We start from the raw sequence: 21085 nt of genomic DNA on the forward strand, positions 1-21085 counted from the left end.
GTCACAGGGGATTTTATACCTTCAGTATAGAAAAACTCTATTGTAGCCTTCTATTTCTGCCATGAAAATAATGACAATATTAATAACATTTACTTTATACTTCAAGGTTTACAATGTGTGTTCCTCACAACTACCTTGTAAGGAAGTTGGTGTAAGTATTATTATACCCTTCTTACTGATGAGGAAGTGAGGTGATTCCTCTAAGGTCACAAAGATAGTCAGCATCTAAAGCAGCTGCCAAACCCCAGGTCTTTGGACTCCGAGTCATGTGTTCTCGGCATAATCATCATTACATCATGAGGCAGGGATGAAAGAAGAACCTTATGAGAAGAGAGTCCATGTTGTGACTATATTAGCAGAAGATTGTGAAAGAAAGGATCCATAAGAATGATTTCATGAGCTGAAGAGTGCACAAGTGGCAGTTGAGAAAAACTGTAAGGATGTTTTTATTTTTTGTTTTATGGAATAAAGCAAAATTTTCATAACAGTGCAATAGAAAGATGATTGTACAGGAAACTACAAATCTATTATGCACAACTTGCTATTCTTTTAAAATATACAACAAACTTATGAATTTTTTTTCTTCCCCCGAACACAAGATAGGTAGCATTAGACATAAATAGGTATGTATAAATATATATGTAAAATTACTCTCTACATACTTCTACTAGTTCTTTCTTTAGATGCAGACAGTGCCTTTCTTCATATGGCCTTCATAATTAATTTGGGTATTTATGATAGACAAAATAACTTATTCACTCAAAGTTATTCTTAAAACAATATTGCTATTACTGTATACAATGTTTTCTTGGTTCTGCTCATTTCACTCTTCATTATTTTGTGCAAGTCCATCAAACCATATTCCAATCTGGAGCCAGTTATACTCAATATAAAGGGTTTATCCAGATGATCAAGGCCAGCTACACTAGTTATGCAACCTATATTTTCATTCTCTCTATTCCATGCATTTGCTAACACAGTCTTCCATTCTATATTGGCCTTCCCCTGTCCTCTACCATTGTAGCTTCTCTTTTCCATTAAGGTCCAAGTCAGAAGCCATCTCTCCAATCCTTGCCCTCCTACACCTGTAAACTATCTCTCCTTCCTCAGGTTTATCAAAACGTTTTGCCAGGATTTCTCTCTTATCTCTAGTTTCAGTTATCTATGTATGAAGATTGTCTTCTCCCCTCCACAGACATTTGTACCATAAGCTAGAGATACCAAGATAGGTACTTCAGCACAATCTAATGTGATTTCTTAGACACATAGTAAAATCTTTGCCCTTATAAATACATCCTTCAGTACCACCAATTAATTCTAGCCTCTGCAAAGTTGTACTAATTTTAGAAAATGTGAGGCTGAAAGTCTTGGCTCAAACATGAGATTCACTAACCCTAAGCAGGTCAGGCTTGTGCTTCCATTGCCTCATCTGTAAAATGGGTGCAATAGTACTTTCACTACTTTTTTCAAAGAGATATGAGGAGGAAGTTAAACCTTAAGACGCTATATAAATATGAGGTATTATTACTGATAATGCTAATTATTGATAATTAGATAACACAAGTACAACTATTAGACTTAGAGAAAAAGAATGACTTGAGAGTTTATCTATGATAGACTAAGTAATCAAGTTATTTTTAAAGAAACTTCTATGTATACTTTTAATACAGTTTATCTAAAAACAACCTGCAAACAAGACACATTAAAAAACCTCACAATTTTCAGCACAATTAAGTAGTATCTCCCCAGGGTAAGTGCTTGTTTCTTAGGATGCAATATTTGTTTTGAACAAGCTTTTCCTCATTTAAAAAAAGGTTTTCCAGTGAAAGTCTAAACCTTGACTTCTACTGGACCATAGCTACTCAGATTTCCACCATATCCTAGGCAGATAAATATCCTTCTCAGAGAACTAATATACATTTGAGTAAATATTTGGAGGAAAAAAATCAAGGACCTTCTGGAAATGCTTTCATATGTCAACATGGCAATAGGAAGTACCTGAAATCTAGCTTAAAAGATTACAGGGGTGTTATTTCTTGTAGGAAGAGAGAACCTTATACCATTTTGGGGTATCTTCCTTAATGTGTAATCATTGCCAAAAATGGGGATGGGTCATTGAGGAAACATGGGTAGGAATCAAACTAAGTCATCTAAGCAGATGATGGCCTCATGGTATCAGAGGACTCAGAGGGCTATATTAGTTATCCACAATGTGATATCCACTTAGGTCTATTTTAAATACATAGAGTTGCCATAATAAGAAGTGTGGCATGGTGTTTCTACTACACTGGGTTTTGAGCAGGAAGACTAGGTAGGGTTCAATCTTGCTTCTGTGGCTTATGCACCAGGCACTGTGTCAACTGCTTTACAAACATTAGTTCACAACAACCCTGAGAGGTATATGCTATTATGATCCCCATTTCACAGATGAGGAAAGTGAGGCAGGCAGGGGTGAAGTGACTTGTCCAGGATCACACAGTTAGCAAGTGTCTGATGCCAAATTTGAACTCAGGTCTTCCTAACTCTAGGTCCAGTGTGACCTCGCTGCCTCTAGGTGATGAAGAACTACTTTCATAATTATGTTTGGTTTAGACTAGTATTACAATTAATTTGTTTTGCTTGAGTACACACCAACTTATGGAATAGGGTATAGGGGCAAAATTATGTTGAGTAGGATAAAAAACTTTAGAGGTAGATAATCCCTTAGACATCTTCTAGTTCAATTCTATGATTTTACTTACAAGGGTACTGAGACCCACAGTAGAGAAGGGACTGACCCAAAAGTGATGCAGGGCAAGGTTTCAAGCCCAGGACATCTGGCTGCAAAGCCAGTGCTCGAGCAAGGGGAAGTCAGGGAAGCACTAATATTATGCAATGGCTAATCTACCTGTGGACAATAGAGAACTGGCTATGGGCTATATTAATTATTCTTCCAACAGACATATTATTTTTTTCAAAGATAGTCCTAATCGAGGGCAACCTAGTGCTTCAGGCTCAGGGTTGGAAAGCAAGGAGATATCAATTCACTGTCAAATGCAATAAAAATGACTTTACTAAAAACAAAGGATAAAAACGAATAGAATTCCGAGGTTTAAAAAGATAGATTCATGGAGCAGCTAGGTGGCACAGTGGATAAAGCACCGGCCCTGGATTCAGGAGGACCTGAGTTCAAATCTGACCTCAGACACTTGACACTTACTAGCTGTGTGACCCTGGGCAAGTCACTTAATCCTTACTGCCCTGCAAAAAAAACAAAACAAAACAAATCCCAAAACAATAAAAATATAGATTCAAATAAAATGTCTACTCCCCTCCACTTCTGCATTTACCATTGTGACTGGCTGTGGTGAATGAGAAAGGTGGTTAGAAAGATGTTCCCACATAGGCTGGACCTTTTATTCTTTAGGTGACAGGGAATCCAAACAGCCTCCCCAGTTTTTTGAAGAACAAATCCAACTTAAGTGCCCACTTTTACCATGCTTGTTGAGTGGGATAGCACTGGCATGCTACCCATGGATGTTTCCTGCTGGGAGATCACATTGGATGAAGTATTTGGAATATAGAATGATTGAGAGGAGTTGGTCTGGAGATATGTGACTCATTTAACAGAATCATTAAATCTCAGAAATGGAAAAGATCTCAGATACTATCATTAGATGATGATCATTAGGTACATAAACTATAGCTAAGTACCAATCCCTTTTACAACATCAGGAAGTGGTCATCAAGTGTTTGCTTGAAGACTTCCAGTGATTTTATCTCACAACACCCTAAAATAGCTTTTTCCATTTTGAATAGTTCTAATTGTTAGAAAGGGTTTTTCCCCCCTTTACATTGAGTCTAAGTTTTCCTCTTGCAGTTTCCAGCCATTGCTCCTAGTAATGTTGCTAGATCAAGAAGAACAAGTCTAAGTCCTTTTCTATATAGATGGCTTTGAAGGCAACTTTCATGTTTTCACCCCCCTCCTCCTCCTGCCACTCCCCAATCCCAGGCCTCTAAAGTAGATTAAACATCTCTGCTTTCAATGGATCCTCAGGTGAACACTTTACCATTCTAGCTGCCCCTCATTGGACATTCTCCAGTTTATCAATTTTCTTCCTAAAATATGGTCCCCAGAACAGCACAAAATATTCCAGTTGTGGTCTGATCAGAGCAGACTACAGTGAGCAGTCTCATCACTCTCCTTGTCCTGGACACCTCTATTAATATATTCCAACATTGCATTAGTTTTCTGGGCTGTCACAGCACATTGCTGAATCATGTTAAATTTGAAATTTACTAATATTTCTAATACTTTTTTGGATGAACTGGGAAGTCTAGCCATACCTCCCCCATTTCATTCATGTAAAATTTATTTTTAAACTCAAGTATAAGATGTAACATCATCCTTATTAAATTGTAAATTATTGTATTTGACCCCACATTCTACCCTGCTGATATCTTTTTGGCTTCTGATTCTGTCACCTAGTATGTTAACTGTCACTCCATATGTAAATAAGAAAGGCATATCATCCAGACCTTCATTGATAAAACTGTTAAATAGCATAAGGCCAAATACAGAACTTAGGGCTGTTTTACCTCATGAGAGATTTCCTTCTAAGCCCACATTGTCCTCTGTGTCCTCTTACTCAATGAGTTCCGGATTCACCTTACTGTCCTCTCAATTCAAAGATGGCAAACTTGTGTCCCTCAGCTCCCCAAACTTCCGAGTGTGACCCAAATTTAAATTAAAAATTAATATTAAATTAAGACCAGAATGTAATTGGGAAATGTTGACACCACTGATAGCCCATATTTCTCCAACTTTACCAAGAATAGCACAAGCAATTTTGTCAAATGTTTTGCAAAAATCAAGTAAACTATATAAGAAGAATTCTCCTGGTCTACCAGTCTGGCAATGGCTGTCCCCCTCAAAACCAAAGCAAAACAAACAAAAACCTATAGAAATGGAAATAGTGGCATCTATGAAGTTAAATCCCCTCCCCCAAGTTTACAGTCTCAAAACTAGCTCAAATCATGAAGTTTTAAGTTTTCATAGCAATTAATTCAAATCAATTTATTCACATAATTATAAAAGCCAACCAAAAATAAATTCTCTAAGGTTTTAAAAATTCCTATACTAAATAGTATTTTGAAGTCAGTTTTCAAGTGAAGTCTGTGTAGTAGGAAATTTACTCCTTAACCACTCTTGAGCCATGTGAAGTAATAACCAAGTAATCATGTGCCTAAACCTACTGAAACTGGAATAAAATTTAGCAACATCACCTCTCAATACATCTAATTCTAAATGGTGGATAACAGTTCAGTTTAGAGTTGTGATGATGGCCTTGACATAAGAAATTTCCTGGAGATTAACAACTGGCTAGGCTTCTTTACTTGGACCATCAGTTGCTCCCAGGTGGTCAGTAATTCTAAGGAAATGCAGCGCTTATTAATGCATAATTAATCACTTTAGTTATCCTTGTCACATTTAAAATAGCCAATGTGTGTTGGTTGAGCTTATAAACAGAGTTTAACTTTGTTATCTAACATCAGAAAGTAAAGACCCATCAGGTTATTTCTGTGCCATACAATTTCAAGGCAGGGTAGCCTAATGGATAAAGCAGTGAGAAATTGTAAGAGGTCTTGTAAATAAATCTTAATCCTGGCATTGCTTACTTCCATTTTGATAGTGTTGAAAACCCACATTTCATTATTATTTCAGAGCACATGAAATATCATTCCTACCGACGAAGAATTGGTCCCTTGATATAATTCTACACTAGACAAGGCATATCCATTCTCACCACATGAATGCATATCAATAGCATGCACACTTCCGTCCCAAGATAATAATCTCCTTTCTAAAGAAACATTGCTTAGAGCTGAAGGTCCACCTAGCAAAAACAAACAAACAACTATTCCATAACATTCAGACTCAAGCAGATGAAGTAAAATCAGTGTCTCAATGCCACATACACACAAGTACATGATCAAGGTTATTATAACTAAGTCCAGACAGAAGGCAATTGCTAGATAGAGTTAATTCAAGAAACTTCAGAGGCAAAAAAAGGCAGGAACTACAAGCAGCAATAAAATATGATATCACAAATCAATGTCATTCATCATTTTCTCCCTAAATAACCTCAGATCATTTTATAGTTATTCTATCAAAGCATTCCAGGAGTCTGTATTATCTTCATCATTTCCCCAAATTTCCCAAGCATACATACAGTAGGAGCTCACTGTACTTGGCTTGCTTGAATTCAGTGTTAACAGTTTGTCCTTCCTTTTTCTTCCAGTTGTCCTAATGACTAGTCTTCAAATAATTCTTTTGCAGGTGATCAATTTAATTCCAATAATTTTTGTTATCTTACCAATAGAATCAGGTAGATCAAACTGCCTCCCTTCCCTGCTCCTCCCCTGCACCCCTCCCCTGCCCCCTCCATTACTCACCAGCCCAAAGTCATTGCATATTGTAGCTTTGGTTACATGATATAGAGAGGCAGCATGTAAAACTGAACAGAGATTTGGCCTTGGGAGTAAAGACCTGGGATCAAGTCCTGCCTTGGGAATATATGAGCTGTGTGGCTACTATGGACAAGTTCTTTAATCTTTTAGTGCCCCACACAACTTCCCTAAGACTATAAGTTACAGGAGTTACTGATCTACATGGTGGAAGTAATTTACACACCAGGAGTTTCCCAAAACCAATGGATTCACAGGTCTGGGACACCATCCCTCCTCTCACCCGAAAAATTGTGATGATCTATAGACATAGTTGAAGTCACTAAGAAAATGACCTGCCCAATGTCAACAGAAAGGGACATTCAAAGTAGACCTGGGATTTGGAGTGCAGCACTCTTCTATTCCTTTTCCAGTTTTGTAAATATGATGCCATATGACTGGTTTGACCCATTCTTTTACTGAATTGACTACTTTGCCAACTGAGTTGATTGGATGTCATGGGACCATGCATTAGTCACAACTATGGTTATGGGTCACTTTGATGCAGTTTCTTCTTAGCTAAAACTGAGCCACATGTAGGAAAGTAATAGCATTATTTTATCTGCTTCCTATACTATCATCTCACAAAATACTCAATTTTGCAGGAGCCAGTCGGTTCCTATGCAAATTTACCTGATGGCATATTTGTGAAAGGAGTAAATAGGGCTTCAGTCTTATACTGACTGAGTATTAACTAAGCAAGGGTCTTCTCAGGTAAGGGGCTAATGTATCAGCTTATATAGCTGATGTTTGTGTACAGACAGATGCTATGGAGACCCAGATATCCATTTAGCCTTTTCAACTAGATAAGGTAAAAAAAAAATGTGCTGCCAAGGGCTTTTTTTTTCTCCTAGTGCAAATCAACAGGTGGTTTGGCACCAATATTTCTGTTTGCTTGTGGTTTTCACCTCTGGTTTCAGGAAAGAAAATGAAACGATACCTTTTCAATGCTGCATTTCAAGTTGACCATATGGAAAGCAAGGTTTCATTCCAGCCAATTCTCTTTCTCTCACAACGTGGGGGAAAAATGCCAGCCTCTGCTGCTCTCACCATCAGCCAATGGTACAGATGTTTGGAAAATGCAAAAATAAGGAGAGAAAAGAAACAAAAAAACCCATACAAATTAAGTTTTGCATAAATGAAAAACAGAGTATATAATTACCATAACTGAAAAAAGGTAAATGCTTTCCCCCCCTTGCATTAGCCAAGAAGAACCAAAACAAACAAATAAAAAAGTTGATGTTTTGACTTAATCAACGGTTTTCATGAAACTAACAATTACAAGGACCAGCTCAAAATGACTAAAGTGGGAATAAAAAACAGGCTCCTTCTAATCTGATAAAAAGGCTTTTAAAAAATACCCAAGAATGCTATAATATGACCCACTTAAATGAATTTCCGTTAAAGGAATAGACCCATCAGAAAACCCAAAACCAAAACGTGTTTTTCAGGTACCAAACTAAATATAAAATATAGCAAACAATTTTTTGAAAGCTGGCAAGGGAAGAAAATTTGTTGAGAAATAAGAAAAATTCAGAGAACCAATCAAATAAAAATGTGACTGAAGAAATAGCTCTGAGATTTTTTTTTTTTTAAAGTGCATTCCCCAGCATATCAGTCCTAACTAATAAAACTGACAGGACCTATCAGTTATGTCCTGATTAATAGTACTTAATCATCTGAAGGTAAATTAACATTATGGAAATTACTTTATTAAAAGAAAGAGATAATAAATGTGAACTGCAAGAGGGCAGCTTGCTATAGTAGACAAAGAATTGGCTTAGGAATAAGGAAAGCCAGATTCTAGGACAGGCTGTGTCATACATATGCTATGGGATATTTGGTCCCAACCAAAGCCATGACCTCTCTGGACTCCAGTATTTTTATCAGTAAAATGAAAGAGTTTGATTAGATCGATAGTTCTTAACTTTTTTAGTCTCGTGGACCCCTTGGAGGGTCCAGTGAATGTCTATGGACTCCTCATCAGAATATTTTTTTTTAATAATTGAAAGGAATGGATCAGATGTATTGTCACATGACTGATCTTTGCTACGGGGAAACTAAAGCTGGTGGACTGCATGACTTCAGGGATTGTCAACTGAAGTAGGATGAAAGGTAATTGGGTGCCCCCACTAAGTCCAGCACTAATCTGGTGAGCCCCTGGGGGGAGATGGTCATCAGGCTGCCTAAGGAAAGGGGAAACAACCCACAGTGGAAAAATTGAGCATGTTAAAGCTTCCATACAGATCAATGGTAAGACTGAACTTATGAATGACCAGTGCTCTTCAAGCCCAGGTGAAATAGGGAGATCTAGTCTCAATAATAATAATAATAATAATAATAATAATAATAATAATAATAATAATAATATCACCAACAATAACAATGATAGAAATAAACATTAAATTTCGGTTAAAAGCTAATGAAAATAAAGATGTAATTTTTTCACATCCAAATTCATTGACCTCCTGAAATTTATCTTCCAGTTTAAGAATCCCTCAACAAGATGATTTTTAAAGGTCCTTTTCATCTTGAAGATTCTATGATCCTAATTAAATTCAATGGAAGCTACATAGGGTTGCACATTTCCACTCTTCCCTCTCTTTAAATAAAGCAAAGTAACAATAACAAACCCCCCATACCACAGATTGACTATCTCCAGGGATGGGACCCTGCAGAGAGTACGCAATATTGATACTGCTTGTGCTATAATATTTGTTAAAACAACTTCTTTCAAAATAACTTCCATTTTTTTGTAAAGTAAATTAAGGCTTCTTCCTTCTTTGCCATTTAGACTCCCAGGAGCAGGAGAAAAGGAAAAAAACTATGTCACTCTCCTCCTGACATTAAAGCAGCAAACTCAGTTGCATGTTATTAAATGTAGTTCTATATGACCTCCTCTTTCTGTTTAAATGTTTTCTCTTGCTCACACACAGAAGTGGAGTCACATGCCACTCTTTCCTCCTTTTCCCCTTGAAATTATAAAGCAGAGGGCCCCTCCTTCTCACAAAAAGAATAGCCAGTAAACCCTTCCCACCTGTTCCTCTGAAGTACACGTCCTACTGAAGCGAAGGTGTAGATTGCATGGTGAGATATTGGGGATAATAGGAACAAAGTATTTCATCTGCCAGACAGTACTACAGTCAATTTGCCAGCTCTGAAAGAAAGTTAAGACCCACTAGAGTTCTGGCAAGACTTTTGGGTTTTCATTGAATAATGATAATCTTTTTAAGACACAAAACTCTTTCATTTAAAAGCCCCTGGGCATAATCCAGAAAATAAGTCTGATAATGCAAGATTTTTCATGCCAGAGGTCTGATCCAGGGATAGACAAGGACATTATAACTGGGTACACAAAAAGGCAGAATGGAGCTAGAAAGAATACAGGTCACCTGACACCCATAAGGAAGAGAAGTTTGGTTTTCCTTAATGGTCAGTGTCTTAAGGAGTAAAGTTTTATTGTTCTTTACTCTTTAATACACATATACGTGAGGAATCAGGGGGATGGCATATTCAGGAGTGCAGCAAACAAAGCTTTTTATTACTGGTTATTATTCTGCCTCCTGATAAGTCTAAAGTCCATGAAATGCCCCCGTCAGTGAATACCAAGGTCTGGGCGCTGGCTCCTCTTGACAAAGTTGACAGGAGGAGGGTTACAGAAATAGAATGAAGAGATTGTGGTGTGTGAGCCCTCCCTGCTGGCTAATCCATAGCACAATATTGATGATGGAGGTGAAACAGGATGAGGACAGAGAGATATTCCTGAAATATCTCTGCTCCAGGTGAGGAAGATGATGAAGAGACAAAGCACAAATGGGAACAAAAAGAGATGAGAGTATTGTGGTGGTGAAGATTATATGCCTTTGGTGGGGAGAAGGTCGAGGAAGAGAGCCAACACCAGTTACTTTACAAACTGGCAGCCTAACCCCACTACATTTTGTTTAAGCTTATATATGATCCCTGTTCAATTTTCCCAGCATATAGCTTTGCTGTCAGGATGCTACCATGCTTACAAGAGGCTGTGAGACAGAGACAACATGTTCACTTTGCCCAAACCCAAAAAGTCGTCCCATGATTGTCCTCTATGGTTTGCCATACTTTGCTTCTACAAGCTAACTTCCATATTTTGGGAAAATTCTATGTCTAGGGTTTCAATGCTCTTATGTCATAGAGAGGCAGCAGTTGTGTATCTGTAGAGGCTGTAGTGATATGAACAAGGCCTGGGGCAAAAAATCCTGGTGTCTCACTAGTGTTCTGTTCTGTTAGGGTATATTGCCAACATGTTTAATAAAATGAAGGTCAAAATGGTAGACTGCTAAAAATGGGAGTATTTCGGTAGCAGGAATAACTTACTTGTCATCAACTTGTTAATGCAATAGTCAAACATTTCTGTGACATGTACAATATCAGCTATAACTTCAGCAGATAAAGGGTCTAGAACAGGGAGATGCTGCAGATGCTTTAGCTCGGAGGAAGGCTTAGCAGAGCCAAAACGTCAGCAGGGCCTGTTTGTTCCATACTTTCCATCTCACTCTGTGAAAGAAATGTTAGATTACTGCAATGACAAGTTTGTGACAAGCAAGTCATTTGTGCAACTGGTACGCTCCTGTTTTTGTCTGTTTACCATTCAGACTTGTGAATGCCATTTCAAGCACTTACAGGATTTCTGGCTCCCATTAAGGAGAGATGGTTCCTCCATGTTTAGAATTCTTTACTTTGAAGAGAATTAGGGAGCAAGGATTTATCTTTGTGACCATAGTCTTGCACCAAAGTCCTGTTTGCTTGTTGAAAAAGAATGGGTTGGCTGTGGCATCATAAAATGGTATCATAGGGATTAAAGAGTGTGAAGTAGGAGAGGCTTTTCCTCTAGGGTAAGAGAATGACCGTCACAAGCCAAGAGTAAGATGGTGGACCAGAGTAAAACAACTTGCTCTTCTGCTTCAGTTCCCATAGGGATCCACTGCCACGCGGCATGCATGTAGGAACATGGAGTTATTCACTATTAGCAAAGCTTGATGATGTTATCAATGGTTCATGTTCAGCTTTCAAGATGGATACTTTGAATTTCTGAAGCAAAGGAATGTGAAGATTAGTTGAAAGAGCTGGATATGATTAGTGTAAGGAACAGAAGACTTGGAGAGAGTGTGATAGGTGTCTTCAAGTATCCAAAAGTCTGTTATATACAGCAGATAAGAGACTTATTCCATGTAGTTCCAGAGGGAAGAGCTAAAGCCAATGGGAAGTTTCAATGAAGCAGATTTTGGCTCAAAAGATGGAAAAATTTCCCTATGATCTGTTGCAAAGTTGAGGGGTCTGTCTCCTGAGGTGGTGAGTTCCCCTTCAATGGAGATAAACAGAGACTGAATGATCACTTGTCAGGGACATTACAAAGGGAATTCCTGTCAGGGAAAAAGGAAGTTGCACTAGACAACATCTGAGATCGTTTACAACTCAATATTTTATGGTTTTATTATTAAGGGACTATGATGGACTATCAAGGAGAGATCAGGCACTGTGTTAAGTTCTGGGTGTGGCAAGGCAATAGAAATAAAAAGAATAACCCTAGCTCTCAAGAAATCCCCCATCTAGTAGAGGAGACAACATGAGAACAACAACATTCAAACAAGATATATACAGTATACACTGGAAATAATCAGCAGAGATAAGTCACCAGAGGACATTATTGGCTTCCAAGCCAAGCAATCCAAATTCAGAAAGCACTTAACTGAATAGTAAAATAATGATATCACATGATAAAATTAAAGTGTGGGATCATCTCTGCTAGGTCACTTTTTTCTGTAGGAAATTGAGACACACCAACAAAGTTAGAATGAAGAATCCAGGATTCTATTCTTAGACCCATCATGGATTCACTGAGAGACTTTGGGCAAATCACTTTTATCTCTTGGGTGTTAGTTTCCTTTTCTGTACAATGAAGATAATAATACCTGTTCCCAATCCACCTGACCTGGATGGTGTGAAAATTCTTGATATAAGAGATCTAGAATGTGTTTAGTGTCCCAAACCAGTGCTCTATAAATGCAAGCTGGTCTTAAGATTTTTATTAGGCATTGTTGTCCAAATGTGTGGATGTAATTTTACAAACAAATCTAAGGGTGATTCTCAGGGAATGTTCCAGCAGGAGTTCCTAAAGCTGAAAGATGAGACCTTTCTATGGGGAGGGAAAACCACATATCTTAAATATTTGTTGGGGCACAGGATAAGGTGTGGAGAAAGAAGGGAAATCCACCCACACAAGGAACATTATAATGCAAAATTAGGCAGAGCTTGATATAAGTAATTGTGGATTTATAAAAGTCAATGAAATAGAAGCAATGATTCTATAAACTCAGAGACCCTTTGCACTGTATAACATTTTGTTATATGTGTATATATATATATATATGTATATATATATATATATACACATACATATGTGTGTGTGTGTGTGTATGTAACATAATGTTAACATTTTGATCTGGAAACAAGGAAAATGGAAGTCATGATTTTTTTTTTAAATGGGGGAGAGGATCCAGGAAGAAAAACTTGGATCAGGCTGTGTTTCCATGTTCTTTAAGCCTCTGGGAAAGGAAAGGCTCATCAAGATGTTATTCCTTTTCCCTGGCCTGACCTATTCTTGCTTTAATACACTAGGGAAGTGGTCAAAGTGGTTCTAACATAATCACCCATCTCTGTACTGTAAATGGAGAACTTTTGGCGGCATCTCCTTACATCCCTGCCAACTTTTTTCTCCCTGGTCTTGTGTAGAGCCTTCAGTTTACCCTACTCTTTGCTCCAGTGTAACCTCCAGGGAGAATTCCTTTCACTTGTCAGCTCTTCTTTTTTAGGTGGGGCAAAGGGAAGGCATCTTTCTTATGGTTACAAGGATCACTTGAAACAGTGGAAATTTCTAACTTTTTGGAGAATGTGTCCTTTGTTCCATCATTTGCTTTTTTTTTTCTAATGACAGCTTTGCAAATGAGTCCCCTTTATATGGTAACTGAGCTATGCAAATCTAAATGGTGAAGAGGATGCAGTAAACTCCTCTGTCTTGAAAAAAATACACATGCCCAAGATGCCATGGATTGAGTTGATTTCTACTTTACAATATGCACATGATGCTTCAAGTCATTTTGTAAGTGCCAAAGAAAAAGTTACATGCTATCTATATGGTATTTATGACTGAACTTAAATCCATCTAGTATACCTAACCTTTTTTAATGTGTCAAAAACTCCTAGGATAGTCTGATGAAGCCAATGGACCCTCTCTGAGAATAATGTTTTTAAAGCATAAAATAAAATATATAAGATTGTAAAAGAAATTAATTCTATTGAAATAGTTAAAAAAAGAAAGAAAAGTTCATGAACCCTCATGAGTATATTCATAATACCAACCAAGAAAAATTTACCTCATGTAAACTCTACATTTTTGTTAATTTTCCATTTTTAAAAAATCACACCAAACCACTAAATGTTGAGTTTACTTCTTTAGTTCCTATACCATATCCCCAAATTATCAAAATGTTGTTGGTTATCCCTCATTCTCTAAGAGGACCATGACATCTGGGTGATGTCATGACTTGCACTGAACTGGATTTAAGTGAGGCTATGCAAGGTCACCAACCTCACTCTCTCCTCCAGAGCCATCTGGGTCCAGTGACAACATATACACCAGGACGATTGGAGATGGCCCCAGATATTTAAGGGAATTGGGGTTAAGTGATTTGCCCAGGGTCACAAAGCTAGTAAGTGTCTGAGGTGAGATTTGAACTTAGGTCCTCCTGACTCCAGAGCCAGTGCCTTATCCACTGTACCGCCTAGCTGCCCTTGTCTTTCAAAATGACATAACAGGCTATTTGTATACATGAATATACCCAAAGAGGTTGTTATTGAATGGCTTTTGACCTTTTTCCACTAAATACTCTGAACCCAATTCCCCATTCTCAGAAGTAAAAGGAGACATTCAAGTTCAGAGACCTCAGATTTTTCATTAATCATTAAGGTATTGGGTTCTATCCTTTTGCTAAAACAAGACCTATGTGTAAGGTAAAGGATCTGTAATCCTTTCAACTCTCAGTACGGTTCTCTAATTGCTCTCCATGGCTCCTTCCTCTTAAAATTTCTCTTGCCTTGATAAATACCACCAACACACATTTGGTTTCATATTTTTGGAAAAGAATCAAAAGTAGAAGTACATAGTGCTATACAGCAGATTCTTAGGGCTATAGTTGTGACTACAGACCTATACCCTTACCCAGTAGCAAATACGGATAAATATGTATACACACACACACACACACACATATATATGTATACATGTATGTCTATGTCTATGTTTATGTACACACACACACACACATACACCCCTAGGAGAGAGGGAGAATTAATAGGGAATTTAGCTAACGTTTCAAACAATATTTAACATTAGTTTTTTTTTTCTTCTTGTAGATTTCAACCTGATCCCTATCTTCATTATCATTCCCATTAATTTGAAGTTTGACAATGGAACATACATTTTGAAGTCATATACTTTCTTTTTCTAGTCTATGTATACTATAGTACTTTCATTTCATTTATTCATTCAACCTTTATTGAAAAGCCTATTGAAAAGACACTGTTAGGTACTATGGGGTGCAGAGGTCAACCTTGGGATGTCTGGGTTTTCAGTGTTACGAAAATTTTATAAACCAAAAAAAGAATCCAAATTCAATGTGTATGCAGACTAATAATCAGTGCAGTGCATGGTGGGGAATATGGGTTGGTCAATGATGGTTAATAAATTAAAGGACATGTAAGTATAATATGACAAGGTTTCAAATGTGAATTTAAAACTCAAGTGCCAATTACCCACCACCTGTTATGAAAACAACTTTCCCATTTACCTCATTGTTCTTAAATTCTGTTTCTTTCTCTATACACTGCTATATAAAGATGCACTTCTAGGTAAGTACTGCATTTTGGACTCATACAATCATAGCAGGTTGGAGCCACAAGGGACCTTAAGAAAGCAACCCCCTTATTTTATAGCTGCACAAAACTGTGCCCAAGGCCACTCGGTGACCAGAACCCAGGTTTCCTGATCATTTCTCTAGTTCTCTTTTTGCTATCCTGGGACACCTACAACTCCTAAATACATTTTTGTCACACTTTCATCTAAGCCAGTAGTTTTCATCTCCTAGTCAGTTAAGAAAATGTGCAAATGCTTACCTATAATGTTCAAAAAATGGTGGGAGGTCTTATGAAAAGCTTTTTAAAAATGGGAGTAAAGACATATCTGTCCCCTTAGGCACTTATAGTCTAACAGGAAAAGAAGGTAAACATGGAAAAAGTAAAGATTGAGTAAAGTTTATATATGTGTGTATAAATGTGTGCGTGTGTGTGTGTGTGTGTATTATATATATATACACACACACACATGCATAGACATACATATATACACAGATGGATATATATAGATATGTATATATAGTGTATGTCCAGTGTTTATATATACATGTGTGACTATATGTATGTGTGGGTGTGTATATACATATATATATATATATGTATATATGTGTGTGTGTGTGTTCTCCAAAATTAAAGCTTAAAACAGCCCTAAGACTTTTGGGACACTGAGTGTATGACTGTATAAATATTTGTACATATATACATACATATACACAAATTTGTCTTTTCCATGTGTTTGTGCTCTTTCATATACATGTATATATTTACATAGAGATAAACACATCGATGTGTGTCTCTGTATATGAATTTTAAACGGAAAGCTTTGTATATAGAATTTTTCATTGAGAGCATGCTTCAATAAATTAAATTTCATTTGTAAAGTCTGTTTTTCTTCTTTTTGGCATACTGTAAAGAATTCATCCTTGACAAAAACCCATTCCTTTGGTTTCTGACCATATCTCCAAATCACTCTGAATTCATGCTGCATTCTGATCCTTGCCTCTACTAAAGTGATTTGTTCAGTTTCCTTCCTAAACACATACTGTCAGGAGCCTTCCTAAGCATGCTTTCTATTCCACCATCAAGATTGGTGATTTCCAACTTTTTGGAACTCGAATACACTGTTGTTTTTTATTCAGTTTTTGCAACACTCCTGGCCTCCTCCCCCTCCAAATGCTATAGGAGCCATATTTCTTATTGTGAGAGGCAAAGTAGTAATTATATATATATATAATTTTTTTTAAGTGAGGCAATTGGGGTCAAGTGACCTGCCCAGGGTCACACAGCCAGTAAGTGTCAAGTGTCTGAGGCCGGACTTGAACTCAAGTATTCCTGAATCCAGGGCCGGTGCTTTATCCACTGCACCACCTAGCCGTCCCCAAAGTAGTAATTATAAGGAACACCAAGTATGGGGTGAATGGATCTGAATTCAAATCTTGATTTTCACCATGTCATTTTTGGACATTCACTTACCCTCTCTGGGCCTCAGTTTCCTTATCTATAAAATGAAAGGGCTGGAATAGACAGTCTTCTAGGGTTTCTTCCAGCTCCAACTATCATCCTTTGAATTCAGATGAATTTTGTTTTTATAAGATGGCAACACCAGGTCTGTTAATTCCTAATTCCCTGGAATGTTCCTAACTCAAAGGTAGAAATCACCGATCTGGATCATGAAGGGAATAAGTTAAATAACAATGAAGACTAATTCCTGAGAAACGTGGTTAATAGCTTCTCCCATGTGGATGATGATCTGCTAATAACAATTCCTTGAGTACAACTCTCCAGCTGTTGTACATCCTCCAAATAGTTCTATGATCCATTTTATTGTTGTGTAAGGCAGAATCAAAAGCCTTATTAGTGTGTGTCTAATTAGGCTGTATCTATCTCTTCCCCTTACTTCATCAGGACCACCATTCCTTCATAGAAGATTAGATTAGTCTGTCAGTTTGTCTTCTTTACATCATAACGGTTATTGCTTAGTATCCTGATCTCTTAAAAGTGTTTTTAAGCCAAGTTTATGGATTTCTCCCACTGAAAAATGAGATCTGCTAACATGTGGCTGCAATCATAACCATAGGGACTAGAAATGTGATTTCACTTGGAAACTCAGGTGAGGAGACTTCCTCTACTAATGAAGGTCTGTACCTTCTCTTCAGTTTGTATGCTTAGTTGCCTAGAGCAGCAGTATAAAACTCAAAGAGGAACAGATCCCCATGGGGGCATATTGCCTTAGGAAACCATAAATTAATATTATGGTACACTGCATTTTATTTATTTAAGTATAATTATATTATTTTAAATAATATTTATAATATCGAATATTGTCATTTTATTTATTTATGAATTACATTTTAATCTGGTTCTGACCCCACTCGGGAATTCTGTGGTTCAGACCACGAGTGTGACACTTCTGGTCTAGAGAACTGGAAGGTTAAGTGTCTTACCCAGGATCACACAGCCAGTAGGCAGCGGAGGCAGAATTTGAACCCAGGTCTTCCTGCCTCTGAAGCAGGATCTCTATCTACCATACTGCCTTGCACAACTGCAATCATGCTAGATTGTAATGAATAGATTAGTTGGGTAATATTCTGAGTTTCCATGTATTTATGAATATATATTTCTTAGTGTTGGCTTATTATTCACATATGCTAAATTGTTAATCTATTATAAATTATATTCCATAAGAAAAAATAATTCCTCTAAAAAGGCAATACAATCTTACAGAAGAATATCAGCAATTCATAAACTCATATATATTTTCTCTACCTCAGTCTACCCATGCAGTCTGTACTTCCGGGGTAGTAACACAGTACAATTCAACATTCTTCCCTAATAGAGAGATGCCTGATCTTTGACTCCACATTGCTTGGTTAAATTATCTGCTGGGTCAATATGACATGTGAAGAAATTCAAATATATTTGCTTTTATAATTTTGTAGAAAAAACTTCTTAAGTGATTTCTCCAGAGAGAACAAAGGCAGGGACACCCAATCAGGGCTATATGCATTATAAATTTAGTATTAGATTGTGTTTAAATGGTTCTCTTGAACTGAGTACTAAAAAGAAACAGAAAAATTCTGATCATTACACCTCTACTTGGGGTTCTTTGGAGTTAAAAGCAGCCAAGTGGACCTTTTGTGAGAATTTCTCTATAAAATTGCTCCTTGCCTGAGAACAAATGTGAGAATGTTTTGACCAAAAAAAAAAAAGGATTCTGGGATAAAATTGTCATTGTAATTGAAAACCATGGACTGGAATAGATATCTTTCCAGTAGTTGTCCTTTACTTTCTGATATCTACCAGAGAGATACATATTCTGATATATATACATATATATATATATATATATATATATATATATATATATATATATATATATAAACACACACACATATACACATACACACACAGGGGTATGTAAGTGTATAACTGTGACATCAAATTGGCATTAACTAAATGCATCTTCACAATAACAGTTGATTTTACTTCATTTATAGTAGAAAGGGTAGAAAAAGCTGAAGAGTCAATGCATATGCTTCTCCTGAAGTAGAAAAACTTGATACATTCTCGCATCATCTTTGTCCCATAGTTTTCCCCCACACTTTTTTACTTGACTCTATTTTAATAATCTAAACTGAAAGAGAAGAACTAAAGAAGTATTTGAGGTCTCCAGGAGGTATAACCTGAACTTCTTCTGCCTTAGTCAAGTGGACCTTTTAGTATCAATAAAAAGAGAATGGAAAAATGGCAGCCCATCACATTGCAAATAATCCCAAAGGATTTCAGAAGTCATGCCTAAGAAAAGAAAATGCTCTTGTTCCTATTTCAATCACTATATTCCTTGCTGACTGATTCTAAATTGCCACTGGTTTCCAAGACCCTGACCTTTCCAGAGAGAGGCAGGTGAGAGAAAGAGACAGAAAGAAAAGTGGGATGGGGGAAAGAGACAGAGAGAGAAAGAGACACAGAGAGAGAGAGAGACAGAGAGAGAGACAAAGACAGAGAGAGACAGAAATACTTTGATATATATCATTTAAAAATGTGTGTCTGTGTATAGGTTTTTTTCTTCCTTTATCTTCTCTCTCCTTTTACCCATTTTCTTTAACCAATCGGAATTTGTGAGCCTAATCCTGAACAAGCCAGATCATTTAAGGTGACTGGGGCCCTTGAGACACAACTCTTCACATCCATGACACCTCTGGACTCATGGAGCATTCCCAAAGAGGCCTCTACTAATCATATTAATGTATAATTTAGTTTAAAAATCATTAGGTTCAAAAACATACTGACTTCTAGAAATTTAAAAAAACATATCTTAGATATGTCCTTTTTATTTCATCAGATGACCTCTCAGATTTTGAGAAAGCTATAGCTATAAAGCGCAAAAAAAAAAAAAAATCCCAAAGTACCTTCATCTCTAGAGCTCCTGAAGCTGCAGAGGTAGTGTGGTAAGAGAGAATGAGAGGACTGAATTTGGAGGGCTGAGCTTGGAGTCCCAGAACAGAGATCTCTAGGCAGAGGGCTAGAATAAATATCAGAAAGGACTGAATTCAAATCCAGCCTTAGATACTTACTAGCTATGTGACCCAGGGCAAGTCATTTAACCTCTTTCTGCCTCAGTTTCCTCATCGCTAAAATGGGAATCACAATAGCACCCACCTCGCAGGTCTTGTTGTGAGGATAAAATGAGATTTTATTTGTAGAGCACATCACAAATCTTAAAGTTCGACATAAATACTATTCTTATTGTTGTTGTTGTTGCTGTTGCTGTTGCTATCATTATTAAGCTCAAATCACAGATGTTTGCCCAGCATGACTTTTCTGGGCCTCAGCCTTCTTATGTATAAATTGAGGGGGTGAATTAAGATGACCTTTGAGCTCTAGATCTATGACACTATGATTCCTTAACTGCCAGACTGAAGAGTTCTTCTAGGTCATAGGATGAGCAACTGTAGAGCCTTCTGGGGTCTATAAAGAGGCTGCCAGATGGCAAGAAGGGAGAGAAAAAGTCTTTAAATTCTGAAGGTCTAACTGGAAAATCCCACCTGAGAGAGCCAGAGAGCTGGCATTGGAAAGGTGACATGGGAGGAACTAGTGAGTAGAAGAGTCAGTCCTGGCTCACTGGGTGGTGGCCTCTGGTTTAAAGTTCCTGGGGGTTCAGAGGCTGGGCTTTTGGATAAACGGAATGCCCAAGCCACTCCTAGAACCATCTCCATTTCCCTTCTGTTTGTTGGATCTTCTTGACTCATCCCTGGTTGGATTCACACCCCAGGAGTATGGAAAACTCTCAATAACATCCTCTGTTCCACTGAATGTTAGATTCCAGAATTACCCCATTCCCAGAGGGAGCACTAAATTAATGGTTTAGAGGGGATGGCAACCATGGAATAAGAAATATTAGAATAAGAAAGGTGTCTACCCTAATCTTGTTCCACTGCAATCACTTTTCTTGGCCTTCATTATTTAGAGTGGTTATTTTATTAGCAAGTCATCTCATCTACAAGCAAGAAAAGATAATCCAGGAGAATTTGGAAATATGAAAAGAGGATGCTAATAAGTAGCAGTATCCCATAGAAACACTAGTTTCCACCCCCACTAAAAGATTACCTTCAACCACCTCCCATATCTATTACACATGAGCTTTGGAGACCTT

The 21085-nt window shown here is 37.3% G+C and overlaps 1 protein-coding gene across 1 annotated transcript in view; it reads right to left on the reverse strand.

Moving 5' to 3' along the window:
- ZBTB20 (zinc finger and BTB domain containing 20) overlaps positions 1–21085 on the reverse strand; it is a 928525-nt gene that overhangs the window by 307753 nt on the left and 599687 nt on the right. Inside the window, exon 8 of the mRNA XM_043993192.1 lies at positions 7427–7526. The gene's annotated coding sequence lies outside the window, so the exon portion shown is untranslated. The remainder of the gene's footprint in view (positions 1–7426; positions 7527–21085) is intronic.

The sequence above is a fragment of the Dromiciops gliroides genome, chromosome 3, assembly GCF_019393635.1.
Source record: "Dromiciops gliroides isolate mDroGli1 chromosome 3, mDroGli1.pri, whole genome shotgun sequence".
Taxonomy (NCBI): domain Eukaryota; kingdom Metazoa; phylum Chordata; class Mammalia; order Microbiotheria; family Microbiotheriidae; genus Dromiciops; species Dromiciops gliroides.